The sequence below is a fragment of the Bos indicus genome, chromosome X, assembly GCF_029378745.1.
Source record: "Bos indicus isolate NIAB-ARS_2022 breed Sahiwal x Tharparkar chromosome X, NIAB-ARS_B.indTharparkar_mat_pri_1.0, whole genome shotgun sequence".
Classification (NCBI taxonomy): domain Eukaryota; kingdom Metazoa; phylum Chordata; class Mammalia; order Artiodactyla; family Bovidae; genus Bos; species Bos indicus.
In genome coordinates this window covers 134,767,156-134,773,155 of record NC_091789.1, presented here as the reverse complement: position 1 = coordinate 134,773,155, position 6,000 = coordinate 134,767,156, and the positions used below count along the sequence as shown (strand labels likewise).

Here is a 6,000-nt window from a genome sequence, read left to right as displayed (position 1 = left end):
ATCAAACCAGTCAATTCTAAAGGAAATCAACCCTGAATATTCATTGGAAGGACTGATGCTGAAGCTGAAGCTCCAATACTTTGGCCACTTGATGCAAAGAAACAACTGGTTGGAAAACACCCTGATGCTGGGAAAGACTGAAGGCAGGAGGAGAAGAGGACAACAGAGGATGAGATGGTTGGATGGCATCACTGACTCAAAGGACATGAGTTTGGGCAAACTCAGGAGATAGTGAAGCCTGGCATGCTGCAGTCCATGGGGGTGGGGGGCAAAGAGTCAGACACGACTGAGCAACAAGTGGGTATAGATGCCTCCACTTGGATGTAGGCTAAAATACTTGCTCTGTGAGAGACCTCAGATTGTGAGATTGCTAGAAATTGTTCCTTGTATGTAGGCAAAAACACTCACTCTGCCAGAACCCAGGACTATTCAGATCTTCAGTCTAATGCTCTCCCAACTGAGCTATGCCCTCTCAACGTAGCTTAGGAAAGAGTTTCTTGGAGGACAATTCCAATCCCTGGTGACTCAGATAATGAAGAATATGCCCGCAATGTGGGAGATTTGGGTTTGATCCCTGGGTCAGGAAGATCCTCAGGAGAGAAGGGAATGGCAACCCACTCTGGTATTCTTGCCTGTAAAATACCATGGACAGAGGGAGCCTGGAGGACTATGGTCAATGGAGTCACAGAGTCGGACACGACTGCACAACTAACACTTTCTTTCACTGGATGTAGGACTTCTCCTGGATGTAAGCTAAAACATCTGCTCTTTGAAAGAGCTCAGATCGCAAGGTTGCAAAAATTGTGCCTTTCCTTGGATATAGATGAAAACACTGATTCTGCTGGAATCTGGGTTCAAACCAGGGACCTTTAGATCTTCAGTCTAAATGCTCTGTCAACTAAGCTATTCCGGATCCCTAGTGAGCCCTGCCTTCAATGTATCTTAAAGAGTTTCTCAGAGGCGTCCCTGCTTCTTCATTGTAAGGGAACAATTGCAATGCCTGATGTATCAGATAGTAAAGAATATGCCTTCAATGCGGGAGACCTAGGTTCGATCTCCGGGTCGGGAAACTCCTCTGGAGAGAGGGAAATGGCAACCCACTCCAGTATTCTTGCCTGGAGAATTCCATGGGCAGAGGGAGCCTGGCGGACTATGGTCCATGGAATCACAGAGTCGGACACGACTAAGCGACTAACACTTTCTTTCACTGGAGATAGGACTCCTGGATGTAAGCTAAAACACTTGGTCTTTGAGAGAGCTCAGATCACGAGGTTGCAAGAAGTGTGCCTTTCCTTGGGATGTAGAGGAAAACACCTGCTTTCCTGGAAACCGAGATCGAACCAGGGACCTTTAAGATTTTCAGTCTAACACTCTTCTAACTGAATTATTCCAGTGCCTTGGCAAGCCCCACCCCGCCCCCTCCCGCCCCCCCCCCGGGGGGGGGGTATCTTAAAGAGTTTCTCAGAGGCATCCCTGTTTCTTCATTGTAAGGGAACAATTACAATGCCAGGTGGCTCAGATAGTGAAGAACATGCTCGCAATGTGGGAGGCCTGGGTTCGATTCCTGGGTTGTGAAGATCCCATGGTGAAGGGAATGGCAACCCACTTTGGTATTCCTGCCTGGAGAATTCCATGGACGGACCGAGCCTGGTGGACTGTGGTCCATGGAGTTACAGAGTCAGACAAGACTGTGCGACTAACATTTTCTTTCTCTGGTTGTAGGACTCCTCCTACAAATCCTCCTGTAAACTAAAAAACTTACTCTTTGCAAGAGCTCAGATTACGAGGTTGCAAGAATACCCACTACGGTATTCTTGCCTGGAGAATTCCATGGACAGAGGGAGCCTGGACGACTATGGTCCATGGAGTCATAGAGTCGGACACGACAGTGCGACTAACATTTTCTTTCACTGGATATAGGACTCCTCCTGGATGAAGCTAAAACACTTGCTCTTTGCCAGAGCTCAGATTGAGAGGTTGCAAGAATTGCACCTTTCCTTGGATGTAGATGAAAACAACAGGGGTGCCGGAACCCGGAATCGAACCAGGGACCTTTAGATCGTCAGTCTAAATGCTCTGCCAAGTGAGCTATTCCTGACCCCAGTGAACCCCACCCTCAATGTACCTAAAGGAGTTTCTCAGAGGCGTCCCTGCTTCTTCATCATAAGGGAACAATTGCAATGCCTGATGTCTCAGATAGTAAAGAATATGCCTTCAATGTGGGAGACCTAGGTTCGATCCCCGGGTCGGGAAACTCCTCTGGAGAGAGGGAAATGGCAACCCACTCCAGTATTCTTGCCTGGAGAATTCCATGGGCAGAGGGAGCCTGGCGGACTATGGTCCATGGAATCAGAGTCAGACACGACTGAGCGACTAACACTTTCTTTCACTGGAATTAGGACTCCTCATGGATGTAAGCTAAAACACTTGCTCTTTGAGAGAGCTCAGAGCGGGAAGTTGGAAGAAGTGCGCCTTTCCTTGGATGTAGATGAAAACAATGGCTCTGCCAGAACCCTGGATCGAACCAGGGAGCTTTAGATCTTCAATCTAACTCTCTCCCAACTGAGCTATTCCGGCTCCTTGATGAACGCGTCTCCTCCACCCCCCAACGTATCTTAAACAGTTTCTCAGAGTAGTCGCTGGTGTTTAATTGTAAACGAACAATTGCGATGCCTGGTGACTCAGATAGTAAAGAATATGCCTACAATGCGGGAGACCTAGGTTTGATTCCCAGGTCGGGAAGATCCTCAGGAGAGAGGGGAATGGAAAACCACTGCAGGATTCTTGCCTGGAGAATTCCACGGATAGACCGAGCCTGGTGGACTGTGGTCCATGGAGTCACAGAGTCGGACACGACTGTGCCACTAACATTTTCTTTCACTGGATATAGGACTCCCCCTGATGAAGCTAAAACACTTGCTCTTTGCCAGAGCTCAGATTGCGAGGTTGCAAGAATTGCGCCTTTCCTTGGATGTAGATGAAAACAACAGGGGTGCCGGAACCCGGGATCGAACCAGGGACCTTTAGATTTTTCAGTCTAAACGCTCTGCCAACTGAGCTATTCTGGAACCCTAGTAAGGCCTACCCTCAATGTACCTTAAGGAGTTTCTCAGAGGCGTCCCTGCTTCTTCATCTTAAGGGAACAATTGCAATGCCTGATGTCTCAGATAGTAAAGAATATGCCTTCAATGAGGGAGACCTAGGTTCGATCCCCGGGTCGGGAAACTCCTCTGGAGAGAGGGAAATGGCAACCCACTCCAGTATTCTTGCCTGGAGAATTCCATGGGCAGAGGGAGCCTGGCGGACTATGGTCCATGAAATCACAGAGTCAGACACGACTGAGCAACTAACACTTTCTTTCACTGGAATTAGGACTCCTCATGGATGTAAGCTAAAACACTTGCTCTTTGAGAGAGCTCAGAGCGGGAAGTTGGAAGAAGTGTGCCTTTCCTTGGATGTAGATGAAAACAGTGGCTCTGCCAGAACCCTGGATTGAACCAGGGAGCTTTAGATCTTCAGTGTAACCCTCTCCCAACTGAGCTATTCCGGCTCCTTGGTGAACGCATCCCCTCCACCCCGCAAAGTCTTAAACAGTTTCTCAGAGTAGTTGCTGGTTTTTAATTGCAAGGGAACAAATGCGATGCTTGGTGACTCAGATAGTAAAGAATATGCCCACAACACTGGAGACCTGGATTTGATTCCCAGGTTGGGAAGATCCTCAGGAGAGCGGGGATTGGAAAACCACTGCAGGATTCTTGCCTGGAGAATTCCACGGACAGACCAAGCCTGGTGGTCTGTGGTCCATGGAGTCACAGAGTCGGACACGACTGTGCAACTAACATTTTCTTTCACTGGATATAGATCTCCTCTTGGATGTAAGCTAAAACACTTACTCTTTGCGAGAGCTCAGATTGCGAGGTTGCAAGAATTGCGCCTTTCCTTGGATGTAGATGAAAACAATAGGGGTGCCGGAACCCGGGATCGAACCAGGGACCTTTAGAACTTCAGTCTAACGCTCTCCCAACTGAGCTATTCCGGCTCCCTGATGAGCCCCACCCTCAATGTATCTTAAAGAATTTCTCATAGGCGTCCCTGCTTCTTCATTGTAAGGGAACAATTGCAATGCCTGATGTCTCAGATAGTAAAGAATATGCCTTCAATGCGGGAGACTAAGGTTCGATCCCCGGGTAGGGAAAATCCTCAGGAAAGAGGGAAATCGTAACCCACTCCAGTATTCTTGCCTGGAGAATTCCATGGGCAGAGGGAGCCTGGCGGACTATGGTCCATGAAATCACAGCGTCAGACACAACTTAGCGACTAACACTTTTTCACTGGAATTAGGACTCCTTCTACATGTAAGCTAAAACACTTGATCTTTGAGAGAGCTCAGAATGCGAAGTTGCAAGTGTGCCTTTCCTTGGAATATAGACGAAAACACCTGCTTTGCTGGAAACCTAGGTCGAACCTGGGACCTTTAAGATTTTCAGTCTAACACTTTTCTAACTGAATTATTCCGGCCCCTTGGAGAGCCCCCCACCCCGCCCTCACCCTCCCCCCCCCCCCCAAATATCTTAAAGAGTTTCTCAGAGGCGTCCCTGCTTCTGCATTGTAAGGGAACAATTGCAATGCCTGGTGGCTCAGATAGTAAAGAATATGCCTGCAGTGCTGGAGACCTAGGTTCAACCCCCCGGTCGGGAAGATCCTCAGGAGAGAGGGAAATGGCAACCCACTCCAGTATTCTTGCCTGGAGAATTTCATGGGCAGAGGGAGCCTGGCAGACTATGGTCCATGGAATCACAGAGTGAGACACGACTGAGAGACTAACACTTTCTTTCACTGGAATTGCTTCCCCGGTGGCTCAGAGGTTAAAGCTTCTGCCTGCAATGCAGGAGACCTAGGTTCGATCCCCGGGTCGGGAAGATCCTCAAGAGAGGAAAATGGCAACCCACTCCAGTATTCTTGCCTGGAGAATTCCACGGACAGACCGAGCCTGGTGGACTGTGGTCCATGGAGTCACAGAGTCGGACACGACTGTGCCACTAACATTTTCTTTCACTGGATATAGGACTCCTCCTGGATGTAAGCTAAAACACTTGCTCTTTGCGAGATTGCAAGAATTGCGCCACACTTGCTCTTTGCGAGATTGCAAGAATTGTGCCTTTCCTTTGATGTAAATGCCACTTCTTTGGATGTAGATGAAAACAGTAGGGGTGCCGGAACCCGGGATCGAACCAGGGACCTTTAGAACTTCAGTCTAACGCTCTCCCAACTGAGCTATTCCGGCTCCCTGGTGAGCACCACCCTCAATGTATCTTAAAGAATTTCTCATAGGCGTCCCTGGTTCTTCATTGTAAGGGAACAATTGCAATGCCTGGTGGCTCAGATAGTAAAGAATATGCCCACAGTGCGCAAGACATGGGTTCAGTTCCTGGGTCGGGAAGATCCCCTGGCGAAGGTAATGGCAACCCACTCCAGTATTCGTGCCTGGAGAATTCCACAGAAGGACCAAGCCCAGTGGACTGTGGTCCATGGAGTCACAGTGTCGGCCACGACTATGAGACCATTTTCTTTCACTGGATATAGGACTCCTGGATGTAAGCTGAAACACTTGCTCTTTGAGAGAGTTCAGATCGCTAGGTTGCAAGAAGTGAGCCTTTCCTTGGGTTGTGGACGGGAACAGCGGCTTCGCCAGAACCCCGAATTGAACCGGGAACATTTAGATTTTCAGTCTAACGCTCTCCTAACTGATCTATTCCGGCTGCCCTGTGGAAGGTCCCTCAATGCATCTTAAAGAGTTTCTCAGAGGAGTCGCTGGTTCTTAATCATAAGGTAATAATTGGAATGCCTGGTGGAACCGATAGTAAAGAGTATGTTGGAAATGCGGGAGACCTGAGTTCGATCCCTGGGTTGGGAAGATCCTCAGGAGAGACGGGCATGGCAACCAACTCTAGTGTTCTTGCCTGTTGGACTGTGGTCCATGGAACCACAGAGTTGGACACG

At 48.8% G+C, this 6,000-nt stretch overlaps 5 non-coding genes across 5 annotated transcripts; all 5 read right to left on the bottom strand.

Moving 5' to 3' along the window:
- Positions 1–2,024: 2,024 nt before the first annotated feature.
- Positions 2,025–2,099, bottom strand: TRNAV-GAC (transfer RNA valine (anticodon GAC)). Its single transcript has one exon. It is a non-coding gene; the product is annotated as a tRNA-Val (tRNA).
- A 405-nt stretch (positions 2,100–2,504) lies between these two features.
- TRNAF-GAA (transfer RNA phenylalanine (anticodon GAA)) lies at positions 2,505–2,577 on the bottom strand. The gene has a single exon. It is a non-coding gene; the product is annotated as a tRNA-Phe (tRNA).
- Positions 2,578–2,993: 416 nt separating this feature from the next.
- TRNAF-GAA (transfer RNA phenylalanine (anticodon GAA)) lies at positions 2,994–3,068 on the bottom strand. Its single transcript has one exon. It is a non-coding gene; the product is annotated as a tRNA-Phe (tRNA).
- An 898-nt stretch (positions 3,069–3,966) lies between these two features.
- TRNAF-GAA (transfer RNA phenylalanine (anticodon GAA)) lies at positions 3,967–4,039 on the bottom strand. The gene has a single exon. It is a non-coding gene; the product is annotated as a tRNA-Phe (tRNA).
- A 1,172-nt stretch (positions 4,040–5,211) lies between these two features.
- TRNAF-GAA (transfer RNA phenylalanine (anticodon GAA)) lies at positions 5,212–5,284 on the bottom strand. The gene has a single exon. It is a non-coding gene; the product is annotated as a tRNA-Phe (tRNA).
- Between the last annotated feature and the right edge of the window lie 716 nt (positions 5,285–6,000).